Consider the following 16,105-nt stretch of genomic DNA (forward strand, 5'->3'; position numbering starts at 1 on the left):
CGCTCACAGTCTATCATAGCTCCATATCGGCTCAGTCAATCCATGCCCTCTATAACACACACGTCCCCCATCGCAATCAGAACCAGATCTATCGGAAACTCTACACCGAAGATCTCAAGGACACATCCCCGAATCACATCTGAAGCATACATTGCTCGCTCATCAGCTATGGAAACTCACAGAGGTCGATCCAACGCCTCTTGATGGATACTAATGTGCTGACTAAATGCTACGGAAACAAACGACTGACTCGCACCCGAGTCAAATAATACCAAAGCAGGCATAGAACTCACAAGGAAAGTACCTATGCACATCATCATATAAGCATAACAACTCAATTCAAATAAAAGATGAATATAGAATACATACCAGGCACAACATCGGGCGCCGCGCGGACCTCCTCTGCAGTCAACTGGAATGATCTCCCACAAGCCTTCGGGGCCCCGACCTTCACTGGCCGAACCTCAGTAGCCCTAGCAGTAGGCGCAGATCCCTGTGCTGACCCCTGAAGTAGCTGAGGGCACTCGTCCTTCTGATGGCCGGTCTGTTTGCAATGAAAGCAAACCGAAAATCCCTTGGGGAAATCCCTCGTGATGTGCCCCTCCTTCCCGCACTTGTAGCATACTCTAGCCCTGCACGACCCCTCATGACTCTTACCGCACTTCCCACAAATGCGACCCTTCGCACCTCCAGATTTCGAATCAGCGGGTCTAGCTCGCTTGGCTGCCGGCTGAGACTGAGTCGGTCGCTGATCCGCCCTCTATGACTCGGCCTCCTCCCTGGCCTGAGTCTCTAACTCAATCTCCCTCTTCCAGGCATTTTCCTGGAGCTTAGCAAATTTCCGGTAAGTCGAGTTCGCCACGGACTCCCGAATATCTCTTCTCAGCACACTCAGATAACGGCTCATACGAGCCTGCTCAGAAGACACCTGCTCAGGGCAAAACATCGCCCTCTCATGAAACTTCTTGGTGATCACTGCCACAGAATCAGTACCCTGCTTGAGGGTCAAGAACTCCTGAATCAACCGTTCCCTCTCCACCGGGGGAACATACTCGTCTCTGAACATAGCAGTGAACCTCTTCCAAGTCACCTCAGAAATCTCTGCCAAAGTGAAGTTCGCCGTCACGAACTTCCACCAATCCGTCGTTCCCAAGTGGAGCTGGTTTAGAGTGAACTGTACCCTCAAGTGCTTTGGACAAGAACACGTATAGAAACATACCTCGATGTCAGAGATCCATATCATCACGGCAATCGGGTCCTGCGTCCCATCGAACTCTCGTGGCTTCATGTTGCTGAACTCCCGAAACAACAACGAGTAACCTCCCTGAGGTCTGGCAGCAGCAACAACAGCAGTAGCTGTAGGTACCGCAACCTTAGTCAGTGCTGCATACCACTCATCAAAAGTCTCAATCAAAGTGGTCTTGATGTCCCCAAACATCTCAGGAATCTCAGCCCGGATGGCAGCAACCACCTCCTCATGAATCAATCTGTAACAGCCCGGAATTTCAGGTATTACTTTAAATTAATTTGGGGAATATTTAGGGGGGGACTCGGCGAGTTGATGCCTGACTCGCCGAGTAGGACCACGGTCTTGGTCACAGATTCGCGACTGGACTCGACGAGTCCATTAGGGACTCGGCGAGTCGACGCTGTTCAAGCTGAAACCCTAGCCGTTTCGATTCTGGATCGTATATAATGTCTTTAGGGCCGTCATGTCTCGTCTTTTGGCCGATTGAAGATAACCTAAACGGCTGTGGGCATCTGGAGCAAGGGTGAAGGCTAGTGGAAGCTTAAAGAGGTTGTTAGGCAAGGAGAGGCAAGGTGGTGATCAAAGGAGGATCAAGGGGTTGAGCTCTGAAGGTTGGGGACGCAGGGATCACGTTTTCCAGGTAATCCTCGGATCATTTCTATAGTTTTGGTGTTGTACACGAATCTAGGGTTTAGGAAACCCATTTAAGGATTTGATAGATTATAGAGTTGTTACAAGTGTTTAAATCCCAGTAATAGTATGTGTAAAGGTCCAGGAAGTCCCATATCTATATATTACGGAATCATGCGAATTGCAGGAGGCAGTTGGTTGACTGCATGGCGAGGACTCGCCGAGTCCAATGATCAGACTCGGCGAGTAGCTTGAAGATTCACTAGGACTCGCCGAGTTGTTCTTCAGACTCGGCGAGTAGCTTGAAGACTTACTGGAACTCGTCGAGTCGTTCTTCGGACTCGGCGAGTGGTGTCAGGATGTCTATACTCGTCGAGTTACCCTTTGTACTCGACGAGTCCGGTCAAGATTGACCGTTGACCTGTATATATCTTAGAGGGGTCAGTTGTTTTGTTTGATAAGATCATTAACTAGGGCTGTGGTATTATAGGGAACCTGCGGACTAGCGGATTGTGTGCGAGTAGCTCGAGGAGGTTATAGCCTGCGTACTACGAGGTGAGTCTTCTCACTATACTTCACCCGGAAGGGTTTGACTGTTAGACCGGAAGGTCGCGTGTGTTATATTCATGCTATGTCTAGAGAGATAGATGCTTTATATGTGATGTGTGCTTATATGTGATGTATGATTATACGGGCCGGAAGGCGAGACTTTATGTGTTAGAAAGAACGGTATGATATATGTGCTTTATGTGTTAGAGTATTTGTATTATGTGTTATATATGTGTATGGGCCGGAAGGCAATTATCTTGTGGATCGAAAGATCCGGGCCGGAAGGCAATGTTATGTGGATCGAAAGATCCGGGCCGGAAGGCAATGTTATGTGGACCGAAAGGTCCGGGCCGGAGGGCAATATTATGTGGACCGAAAGGTCCGGGCCGGAGGGCGTATGTGGGTAAGTCGTATACTGGGGAACTCACTAAGCATTTATGCTTACTAGTGGTGTTTATGTTTTTCAGGTACTAGTGATGACCGTGGGAAGGCGCCGGCGTGACACGTACACACTGCCACTGTTGGAGATCCTGGAGAATTATTATTTTTATTTTGAAATAAACTTGGAATAAACCCTTTTGTCGAATAATGATGTTTTATTTTTAATGAAAAATTTATTTGAAAATTTGAGCTGTTACACAATCGACGGATCTCCTCGTCGCTGACACCACTGCTCTCAGGTGTGTGCCGAGTCCCAACCATGATACCTCTGAAATACAACAATAATTATCAGAGACTCGATCGAGCACACTCATACTCGATGACGCAATCCTACTCGTCCTCCGTTGTCCAAAAGATTCTTACTTGGAGTGCCCACTGATCCGGTGTCTTCAGTAGTACGGGCCCAATACAACTGACCACACCGCATCAGCATTCACTCCAAGTCCTCTTCCTTGGATCCTAGATTACAAGTACTCTACTCTCATTATGCATTGGCTACCCTCCGATAGGCCTCTCATGAGCTCCTAACTGCTATCTACTCACTCTCAAAGCATCTCAGCAGCAGAAATCTCCTAGGGTAAGGCATCACAAATCTGGCCACTCTAGTCCTAATATGTATACCTAGCCTACTCTAGCATGCATAATGTAACATAACATGTCTCATAACACATAATGTAAGGGTACTTTTGGGGATTCACCGTTTGGGCGCTGGCTGATCGTACACATGGCTCTGCTCTGTTTGTCTCAAAACTCTTTTTACTCTTTTCAAAAATTTTACTTCATTGTCAAAATTTTCCTCAAATCCTCAGTTTGAGTTTAGATGCGCCCGAAGATGCATCCGAATCCATCAAACCAAGGCTCTGACACCAACTTGTAACAACGTAAATTCCAAAACAAAATTTTCATTTTTCATCAACCAAATTCATTTAAAAATATTTCAAATAATTCCAATACTTAGTTATTGAAACATAATATATCCCAAGATCATAAAAGCAACTCTCTCTCACTCCAATGTGTACGAGTCACGCCGGCGCCTTCCCACGACCCTCACTAGTACCTGAAACACATAACACAACAACTGTAAGCATAAATGCTTAGTGAGTTCCCCAAAATACCGCATACAACACATACGCCACTCGAGGCTATAATACAACCCTCTGGTCGATGTGTCTCAGCGGGACCCTCCAGTCCCGTAGCTCGTTGGACCCTCTGGTCCGGTCATAGCTCGTTGGACCCTCCGGCCCGGTCTATAACATCATACAACATACATATATCACATAGCACATAATCTCATACATAACACATAAGACCCTCTGGTCAACACATAATACCACTCTAGGTAACGTATAGTGAGAAGACTCACCTCAGGTGTCTCAATAAGTCTCTGACTCGGTAGAAATGTTATCTAGCCTCCGCCTGATCACATAAAGTAAATACTCTCATAAATAACTATACTCAAACCTTTCGTAACACCCTCAGAAAGGTAAAAGACCATTTTACCCCTCTCTTGGCTTAAGTGGCTGCTGCCAGGCCGCAAGGGGGTGATTCATTACCATTCAGGGAATTCAGCAACACGAAACCCCCTGAATTTGATGGGACGCAGGATCCGATTGCAGCCATGAGGTGGATCGTCGACATCGAGGGGTGCTTCTATACTTGCTCATGCCCGGAACACTTGAGGGTACGGTTCGCCTTGAACCAGCTCCGTCTGGGAGCGAAGGATTGGTGGAAGTTCGTGACGGTGAACTTCACTCAGGCAGAGATTACGGCAGTGACATGGGAGAGGTTTACGGAGATGTTCAGGGATGAGTACGTTCCCCCGGTAGAGAGGGAGCGGTTGATTCAGGAGTTCTTGACCCTTAAGCAGGGTACTGATTCCGTGGCAGTGATCACACGGAAGTTTCATGAGAGGGCAATGTTCTGCCCCGAGCTGGTATCTACGGAGCAGTCGCGGATGAGCCGCTATTTGGGTGTTTTGAAGAGGGAGATTCGGGAGTTTGTGTCAAACTCCACCTATCGCACTTTCACTGAGCTTCAGGCGAACGCCAGGAAGCGCGAGATTGAGTTGGAGACTCAAGCGAGGGAGGAGGCTGAGTCTCGGCAGGTGGATCGACGGCCGGCCCAGTCTCAGCCGGCAGCCAAGCGAATTAAGTTCGCTGATTCGAGGATGGGAGGTTCGAAGGGTCGCACTTGCGCGAAGTGCGGCAAAAGTCACGAGGGGGCGTGTCGAACTGGTGGTTGCTACAAGTGTGGCAAGGACGGACATATTGCCAGGGATTGCCCTAAGGGGTTTATGGTTTGTTTTCACTGCAACCAGACAGGCCATCGGAAGGCCGAGTGCCCGCAACTTCGTCAGGGAGCTACACCTACTACCCGGACTACTGAGACCCGACCGGTGAAGGTCGAGGCCCCGAGGGCTCGCGGGAGAGCCTTTCAGCTGACTGCGGAGGAGGTCCGCGCTGCGCCCGATGTTGTGGCAGGTATGTTATCTTTCATGTATTTAATTAAAGGTCGAAATGTTATGCTTATGTTAATGTATGTGTAGGTACTTTCCTTGTGAACTCTATGCCTGCTCTAGTATTATTTGATTCGGGTGCGAGTAGATCGTTTGTATCGTTAGCTTTTAGTTAGCACATCGGCATTAGTCGTGAGCCGTTAAGTCGGCCTTTGAGCGTTTCCATTGCGGCTGAGAGGGTGATTTGTGCTACGGAGGTTTTTCGGGGATGTGTGCTAGAGATCTTCGGGGTCGCATTTCCGATTGACCTAATTCCTATTGCGATGGGTGATGTCTGTGTCATTGTAGGCATGGACTGGTTGAGCCGATTCAGCGCTGTCATCGACTGCGAGCGTCAGTTGGTGACTATACGAGACCCTAGTGGGGGAGTTCTTACGGTGTACGGCGAGGGTACCCGTTCAAGATCAGCTTTTTGTTCGGCTGCTAGGGCGAGGCAATGCCTACAGCGGGGATGTAACGGTTTCGTGGCGTATGTGATGGATACGCGGGAGAGTTCTGAGAGACCGAAGACATTGCAGGAGGTTCCAGTGGTGCGCGAGTTTCCAGATGTTTTCCCCGAGGATTTGCCGGGAATACCTCCTGCGAGGCAAGTGGAGTTTGGTATCGACCTAGTTCCAGGGGCGGCGCCTATTGTGAAGGTGCCTTATCGTCTTGCACCTCCGGAGATGCAAGAATTGTCCTCGCAACTTCAAGAGTTGTTGGGGAAGGGATTTATTCGGCCGAGTAGCTCGCCGTGGGGAGCACCGATTTTGTTCGTCAAGAAGAAGGATGGTTCACACCGGATGTGTATCGATTACCGGGAACTGAACAAGGTGACAGTTAAGAACCGCTATCCGTTACCAAGAATCGATGATCTATTCGATCAGTTGCAAGGGGCATCTTGGTTTTCCAAGATTGATTTGAGATCAGGGTACCATCAGGTAAGGGTGCGGGATGAGGACGTCCAGAAGACAGCCTTTAGGACGCGGTATGGGCATTACGAGTTCGTGGTGATGCCTTTTGGGCTCACCAATGCCCCAGCAGTGTTCATGGATCTCATGAACAGGGTATGCAGGCCGATGCTGGATCGGTCTGTGATTGTATTCATCGACGATATTCTGGTGTATTCGCGGTCTAGGGAGCAGCATGAGGGACATTTGAGGGAGGTCCTTGAGGTACTGAGGTCGGAGAAGCTATATGCAAAATTCTCCAAATGTGACTTCTGGTTACGGGAGGTTCAATTTCTGGGGCACGTTGTAAATCAGGCAGGGATATTGGTCGATCCGGCCAAGGTGGAGGCGGTGATGAGATGGGAGGCACCAAAGTCACCTTCGGAGATCAGGAGTTTCCTTGGGTTGGCAGGGTACTATCGAAGGTTCATTAGGGACTTCTCCAAGATCGCAGTGCCACTTACCAAATTGACCCGAAAGGGTGTTACATTCTCATGGGGACCCGAGCAGCAGACTTCCTTCGAGACACTTCGTCAGAGACTGTGCGAAGCACCAGTATTAAGCCCTCCTGAAGGGATGGAGGACTTCGTCGTATATTGCGACGCATCGATTTCAGGACTGGGTGCAGTGTTGATGCAGAGGGGCCATGTGATAGCCTATGCATCGAGGCAGCTGAAGCCTCACGAAGCGAGATATCCCACGCATGACTTAGAGTTGGGGGCAGTAGTGTTCGCCCTCAAAATTTGGCGTCACTACCTGTACGGGGTTCGTTGTACCATATACACGGACCATAAGAGTTTGAAGTATTTGATGGATCAACCCAACCTAAACATGCGCCAGAGGAGATGGTTAGACGTGGTTAAGGATTATGACTGTGAGATCCTATACCACCCAGGTAAGGCTAATGTGGTAGCCGATGCATTGAGTCGTAGGGCGGAGGGTACTCCATTGCGGGACGTATGTTTGAGATTGACGGTGGTGACTCCGGTATTAGATACTATTCGTGGGGCACAGGCCGAGGTTGTGAAGTCTGGGATGCAGAAACAGGAGCGGGTCGTCGGGTTAATTTCAGAGTTTGTTACGGATGGGCGGGGACTTCTGACATTTCAGGGTCGGATCTGGGTGCCATTCGTGGGCGGTACGCGTGTCATTTTGATGGAGGAGGCACATAGATCGAAATTCTCGATCCATCCCGGTGCTACGAAAATGTATCTGGATTTGAAAAAGGAGTACTGGTGGCCTTGCATGAAGAGAGACGTGGCTTGGTTCGTGGAGAGGTGTTTGACCTGCCGTAAAGTTAAGGCCGAGCACCAGAGACCGCACGGTAAGTTGTAACCCTTGGAGATCCCTGAGTGGAAGTGGGATCAGATCACGATGGATTTTATCACCAAATTGCCGAAAACTGCCAGGGGAGTCGATGCGATTTGGGTGATTGTGGATAGACTAACAAAGAGTGCACATTTCCTTGCCATTAGTGAAAGTTCATCAGCAGAGAAGTTGGCGGAGTTGTACGTGAGAGAGATAGTATCTCGGCATGGAGTGCCGACCTCGATCGTTTCGGACCGCGATGTACGTTTCACTTCCAGGTTCTGGAAGAAATTGCATGAGGAGTTGGGTACTAAACTGCATTTTAGTACCGCATACCATCCCCAGACCGACGGTCAAAGCGAGCGGACGATCCAGACATTGGAAGATATGCTTAGAGCGTGTGTGTTAGACTTCGGGGGTAGCTGGGATGCGCATCTGCCGCTGGCTGAGTTTTCCTACAACAACAGCCATCATTCGAGCATTGGTATGCCACCTTTTGAGTTGTTGTATGGTAGGAGGTGTCGGACTCCCATTTGCTGGGGAGAAGTGGGACAGAGGGTGTTGGGCAGAACAGAGATCGTACTTCAAACGACTGAGCAGATCCAACGGGTGAGGGAGAGGTTATTGACCGCCCAGAGCCGACAGAAGAGTTATGCGGACAGACGCCGGTCTGAACTCGAATTCCAGGTCGGCGACTTCGTTCTCCTAAAGGTTTCTCCTTGGAAAGGGGTGATTCGGTTCAGGAAGAGGGGCAAACTGGGGCCCCGGTTCATAGGTCCATTTCGGGTAATTGCAAGGGTAGGTCGGGTAGCTTATCGGTTGGAGTTGCCAGCGGAGCTGAATCAGATTCACAATACCTTCCACGTATCACAGCTGAGGAAGTGTATAGCCGATGAGGCAGCAGTGGTTCCGCTAGAAGATATCCAGGTAGATGCGAGTCTGAATTACGCCGAGAGACCAATAGCTATCAGGGATCGGAAGATCAAGGTTCTACGGAACAAGGAAATACCTCTGGTGTTGGTTCAGTGGCAACATCGGAAGGGATCGGAGATGACTTGGGAGCCGGAAAGAGAAATGCGGGAGCAACATCCGGAGTTATTCGCAGAATGAGAGACTTCGAGGGCGAAGTCTAGTTCTAGTGGGGGAGAGTTGTAACAGCCCGGAATTTCAGGTATTACTTTAAATTAATTTGGGGAATATTTAGGGGGGGACTCGGCGAGTTGATGCCTGACTCGCCGAGTAGGACCACGGTCTTGGTCACAGATTCGCGACTGGACTCGACGAGTCCATTAGGGACTCGGCGAGTCGACGCTGTTCAAGCTGAAACCCTAGCCGTTTCGATTCTGGATCGTATATAATGTCTTTAGGGCCGTCATGTCTCGTCTTTTGGCCGATTGAAGATAACCTAAACGGCTGTGGGCATCTGGAGCAAGGGTGAAGGCTAGTGGAAGCTTAAAGAGGTTGTTAGGCAAGGAGAGGCAAGGTGGTGATCAAAGGAGGATCAAGGGGTTGAGCTCTGAAGGTTGGGGACGCAGGGATCACGTTTTCCAGGTAATCCTCGGATCATTTCTATAGTTTTGGTGTTGTACACGAATCTAGGGTTTAGGAAACCCATTTAAGGATTTGATAGATTATAGAGTTGTTACAAGTGTTTAAATCCCAGTAATAGTATGTGTAAAGGTCCAGGAAGTCCCATATCTATATATTACGGAATCATGCGAATTGCAGGAGGCAGTTGGTTGACTGCATGGCGAGGACTCGCCGAGTCCAATGATCAGACTCGGCGAGTAGCTTGAAGATTCACTAGGACTCGCCGAGTTGTTCTTCAGACTCGGCGAGTAGCTTGAAGACTTACTGGAACTCGTCGAGTCGTTCTTCGGACTCGGCGAGTGGTGTCAGGATGTCTATACTCGTCGAGTTACCCTTTGTACTCGACGAGTCCGGTCAAGATTGACCGTTGACCTGTATATATCTTAGAGGGGTCAGTTGTTTTGTTTGATAAGATCATTAACTAGGGCTGTGGTATTATAGGGAACCTGCGGACTAGCGGATTGTGTGCGAGTAGCTCGAGGAGGTTATAGCCTGCGTACTACGAGGTGAGTCTTCTCACTATACTTCACCCGGAAGGGTTTGACTGTTAGACCGGAAGGTCGCGTGTGTTATATTCATGCTATGTCTAGAGAGATAGATGCTTTATATGTGATGTGTGCTTATATGTGATGTATGATTATACGGGCCGGAAGGCGAGACTTTATGTGTTAGAAAGAACGGTATGATATATGTGCTTTATGTGTTAGAGTATTTGTATTATGTGTTATATATGTGTATGGGCCGGAAGGCAATTATCTTGTGGATCGAAAGATCCGGGCCGGAAGGCAATGTTATGTGGATCGAAAGATCCGGGCCGGAAGGCAATGTTATGTGGACCGAAAGGTCCGGGCCGGAGGGCAATATTATGTGGACCGAAAGGTCCGGGCCGGAGGGCGTATGTGGGTAAGTCGTATACTGGGGAACTCACTAAGCATTTATGCTTACTAGTGGTGTTTATGTTTTTCAGGTACTAGTGATGACCGTGGGAAGGCGCCGGCGTGACACGTACACACTGCCACTGTTGGAGATCCTGGAGAATTATTATTTTTATTTTGAAATAAACTTGGAATAAACCCTTTTGTCGAATAATGATGTTTTATTTTTAATGAAAAATTTATTTGAAAATTTGAGCTGTTACACAATCGACGGATCTCCTCGTCGCTGACACCACTGCTCTCAGGTGTGTGCCGAGTCCCAACCATGATACCTCTGAAATACAACAATAATTATCAGAGACTCGATCGAGCACACTCATACTCGATGACGCAATCCTACTCGTCCTCCGTTGTCCAAAAGATTCTTACTTGGAGTGCCCACTGATCCGGTGTCTTCAGTAGTACGGGCCCAATACAACTGACCACACCGCATCAGCATTCACTCCAAGTCCTCTTCCTTGGATCCTAGATTACAAGTACTCTACTCTCATTATGCATTGGCTACCCTCCGATAGGCCTCTCATGAGCTCCTAACTGCTATCTACTCACTCTCAAAGCATCTCAGCAGCAGAAATCTCCTAGGGTAAGGCATCACAAATCTGGCCACTCTAGTCCTAATATGTATACCTAGCCTACTCTAGCATGCATAATGTAACATAACATGTCTCATAACACATAATGTAAGGGTACTTTTGGGGATTCACCGTTTGGGCGCTGGCTGATCGTACACATGGCTCTGCTCTGTTTGTCTCAAAACTCTTTTTACTCTTTTCAAAAATTTTACTTCATTGTCAAAATTTTCCTCAAATCCTCAGTTTGAGTTTAGATGCGCCCGAAGATGCATCCGAATCCATCAAACCAAGGCTCTGACACCAACTTGTAACAACGTAAATTCCAAAACAAAATTTTCATTTTTCATCAACCAAATTCATTTAAAAATATTTCAAATAATTCCAATACTTAGTTATTGAAACATAATATATCCCAAGATCATAAAAGCAACTCTCTCTCACTCCAATGTGTACGAGTCACGCCGGCGCCTTCCCACGACCCTCACTAGTACCTGAAACACATAACACAACAACTGTAAGCATAAATGCTTAGTGAGTTCCCCAAAATACCGCATACAACACATACGCCACTCGAGGCTATAATACAACCCTCTGGTCGATGTGTCTCAGCGGGACCCTCCAGTCCCGTAGCTCGTTGGACCCTCTGGTCCGGTCATAGCTCGTTGGACCCTCCGGCCCGGTCTATAACATCATACAACATACATATATCACATAGCACATAATCTCATACATAACACATAAGACCCTCTGGTCAACACATAATACCACTCTAGGTAACGTATAGTGAGAAGACTCACCTCAGGTGTCTCAATAAGTCTCTGACTCGGTAGAAATGTTATCTAGCCTCCGCCTGATCACATAAAGTAAATACTCTCATAAATAACTATACTCAAACCTTTCGTAACACCCTCAGAAAGGTAAAAGACCATTTTACCCCTCTCTTGGCTTAAGGGTCTCACTGTTGACGAAAAAGTCAACATAAGTCAACGGTCAAACTTTGACCTGACTCGTCGAGTGCACTAGGGCGACTCGGCGAGTCTACACGTGTCCACTGACTCTCTTAGTCCTTCTCTTGGCATGTCGAGTCCTTCCCCTTACTCGACGAGTCACACCTAGCATGAATTACGGGGCCACCCCGACTCAACTCGCCGAGTCTCAAGAACAACTCGGCGAGTTCCGCCTTGAACTCCAGTCCCTCTAACTCTCCCTGACTCACCGAGTTATTTCCCCAACTCAGCAAGTCTACTCGCTGAGTGATATACGGGAAACCTTCATCCTACTCGTCGAGTCTGATCTTCGGACTCGACGAGTTCGTGCAATGCACAAACTCCATAGACCTCCTAAGGTCAGATATGTTCCTTAAATTCATAGATCTGGCCTTCCCAAGCTTGATAATCACGTAAAGTTCACACCTTGACACTCATATAACATCTAAATGGTCTAACTTGGTGATTTAGCCCCAAAAATGACATCCCAAGCTCATGGCTCCCAAAATGACTCATAAAGCTCCAATGGTTAAGGTCTCTGGACCTCTTTGGGTCCAGATCCAAAGCATAGACTCGAGAAGGGACCAAATGCTCCACTTATCCATCCTCTAAAGGGGTTAGAAAACCCAAACACTAAGATTCAACACCAAAACTGAAGAGGGTTCGAACAAATACCTTAATATGAGCTCTATGAACTTAGAAGTCACCAAAATCCTACCTCCTTCAGCCTCTTCTTGCCTTGGTCACTTCCTTCTTGAAAATCCACCAACTAAAGGATCAAGAACGGCCTCTCCTCCCTCACAAAATCTCTAGATCTCTTAGGGTTTATCTCTGGGGTTTGGTAGCCGCAAATGACGGCCTTAAGGGCCTTTAAATAGGTCCCAAACCCAGGAAATTAGGGTTTAATTAGGGATTCATTTCTAATCAAACTTTGTTCTTTTCTATTTCAGATGTCGAACTCAAACAACAACAATGCTTACGGCTCAAACTCCTCCGGTTCGTTCTCACTCATGAATTTGAGTGGGAGAGTGATATTCGACGGGTCCAATTTCAATGATTGGATCCGCAACATCCGAATGGTCACTCGTTACAAGGACAAAGAGTATGTCCTCGATAAGGAGCTGAAGAAGGTGAACATCAACACTGATACTCCCGAAGAGATCGCTGCCTTTGAGGACCATGAGTGTGATGCTACGAAAGTCCATTGCATCATGCTAGCGACCATGACTGCTTTACTTCAAAAGTCCTATGAGGACTATTATCCCTATGAGATGCATCAAGACTTGGTGGACCGTTACCATCAAAGTGCGAGGCAAGAGAGGTATGAGATCATCACTTCGATGATCACTGCCAAAATGGGTAGTGGAGAGTCTCTTACCGCTCATCTGCAAAAGGTGCAGAGATATGTCGATCGTCTGCTAAAGTTGAATGTTAACTTCGATGAAGTGCTGGCGATTGACATTATCCTTCACTCCTTGCCTCCCTGCTACAACCAGTTCCACATGACCTATCACATGAATAAGGAAGAGGTCACCTTGAGCAAGCTCCAAGGATTGCTGAGAGCAATCTCAAAGACAAGTCTGTTACATCAACTCCCACTCCAACCGTTGCTCCTGTTTTGGCCATAGGGCAAAGGAGGGGCAAGAAGAGGAAGGCTCCCTCCAAGAGCCACCACAAGGGTAAATCCCAAGATGGTACCTCTTCTAGTGGAACCAAAGTTGGTTTTGCTAAGCCCAACTCAAACCCTAAAGAGGCAGAGTGCCACCACTGCCACAAAATAGGGCATTGGAAAAGAAGCTGCCCGGAATATCTGCAAGCCATCAAGGATGGGAAGATCAAGCCAAATTTCGCAGGTATTTACACAATTAAATCTAATGATTGATCACATGTTATTTCTTGGGTTCTTGATACAGGATGTGGTTTTCACATATGTTCTGATTTGCAGGGACTAAAAGGAGACAGGGATGTGGAGCGTGGAAGAATAAATCTAATCATGGGGAACAGAAGATCGTCGCATGTCACCAAGATTAGAGTGTATTCTTTAGCTCTTAGTAATGGATTAGGTTTAGATTTAAATAATTGTTGCTATTCCCCAGATATGGAAAGAAACATCATTTCATTTCATGGTTTGTTTAGACAAGGATTTAGATATTCTTTTGATAATGAGAACGGTCCAATTTATGCTTATCTAAATGGTGTTTTATATTTTGAAGCATTGCCTTGTAATGGAATTTATGAAACTGTTATGGTTGTAAATAACCTAGGAAATGATGTATTGTGTGTGGATTCTTCCAATAGTATGGATAAAGCATGCTTGTGGCATTGTTGTCTTGAACATGTCAACAAGAAACGCATAGCCCAACTCCAATAGGATGGAGTGCTGGAGTCATTCGACCTTAGGGATGATGACGTGTGCGAGTCTTGTTTACTTGGAAAGATGACCAAGTCACCTTTCACTGGAACTTGTGCTAGGGGTGAGGGTCTATTGGATCTCATACACACCGACGTGTATAGGCCCTTTAGATCCACCACAAGGGATGCTAACCGCTTCTATGTGACTTTCACCGATGACTATAGTAGATATGGGTATATCTATTTAATCAAGCACAACTCATAAACCTTTGAAAAGTTCAAAGAGTTTAAACAAGAAGTGGAGAATCAATTGGGCAGGAAAATCAACATGCTTCGATCCGATCGACGAGGAGAGTACCTAAGTCTTGAGTTCCACGACTACCTAAAGGAATGCGGAATAGTTTCGCAATTGACGCCACCTAGGACACCGCAATTGAACGGTGTGGCTGAGAGGCGTAATCGAACCTTGTTGGACATGGTTCGTTCCATGATGAGTCATGCTTCACTACCTATCTCATTTTGGGGGTATGCCTTAGAGACTGCCGCCCATATCCTTAACTTAGTCCCTACAAAGAAGGTTGCCAAAACACCGCATGAGATGTGGAAAGGGAAAGCTCCCTCATTGGCACATATCAAGGTTTGGGGTTGCGAGGCTTTCGTAAGATGAGAGACTCACGACAAGCTTGAACCTCGTAGTGAGCGGTGTATTTTCATCGGCTACCCGCAGAAATCCTTTGGATATCTCTTCTATAGACCGAGTGACAATGTTGTCTTCGTTGCGAAGAGAGGGGTTTTCCGAGAGCGAGAACTCATAAGCCAAGGGGACAGTGGGAGGCAAATCGATCTTGAAGAGATTCAAGAGTCGAACGATGAAGGAACCTCTAACACTGGCGCTCAACCCGAGGAGGAAACTCCGGTTGAACCGATTAACGAGTCCTTACCTCTTAGACATTCCGAAAGAGTTAGAGTTCAACCCCAGTTATATGGTTTTCATATTACTACAGAAGGGGACACGTATATTAGTGATAGTACACTAATAAATTTAGATGAACCTAACAGTTATAAGGAAGCCATGGATGGCCCGGAGTCTGCAAAATGGAAAGAGGCGATGGACAGCGAGATTCAGTCCATGTACGACAAACAAGTTTGGAATTTGATTGACCATGTGCCCGGACGTAAGACGGTTGGGTGCAAGTGGATCTTCAAGAAAAAGACCAACATGGATGGGAAGGTGCGCACACATATAAGGCGCGACTGGTTGCGAAGGGCTTTACTCAAACTCCCGGAGTTGACTATGATGAGACCTTCTCACCAGTTGCCAAAATAAAGTCTATTAGGGTGATGCTGACCATTGTTGCATTTCATGATTATGAAATATGGCAAATGGATGTTAAAACCGCTTTCCTTAACAGGAAGTTGGCTGAGGATGTTTACATGGCTCAGCCAGAGGGTTTTGTCAACGCGAAGCATCCCAATAGGGTGTGCAAGCTTGAGAAGTCCATTTATGGACTTAAGCAAGCGTCTCACAGATGGAATCTTTGCTTCGATGAGAAAGTCAAAGATTTTGGGTTTGTACGAAGCGAAGATGAATCATGTGTATATGTCAAAGCCAGTGGGAGTATAGTTAGCTTCCTCGTATTGTATGTCGATGACATACTGCTCATAGGAAACGACATCCCGACACTGCAGGAAGTTAAGTCCTGGCTCGGGAAGTGCTTCGCTATAAAGGACCTCGGAGAGGCTTCCTATATTCTGGGAATAAGGATAGTAAGAGACTAATAGGACTTAGTCAGAATACTTACTTGGAGAAAGTACTAAAAGTTTTAGCATGGAAAACTCAAAGAAGGGAGAGTTACCAATCCAAAGTAATGCCAAGTTGAGTAAGACTCAAAGCCCAAGTACCGAAGTCGAGATAGCAGAAATGAGCCGAGTACCATACGCTTCTGCAGTTGGCTTGATTATGTATGCTATGACTTGTACTCGCCCTAATGTGGCCTTTGCTTTGAGCATGGTCAGTAGATATCAAGGGAACCCTGGCAGAGCATATTG

Source organism: Lactuca sativa, chromosome 4 (genome assembly GCF_002870075.4).
Source record: "Lactuca sativa cultivar Salinas chromosome 4, Lsat_Salinas_v11, whole genome shotgun sequence".
Lineage (NCBI taxonomy): Eukaryota > Viridiplantae > Streptophyta > Magnoliopsida > Asterales > Asteraceae > Lactuca > Lactuca sativa.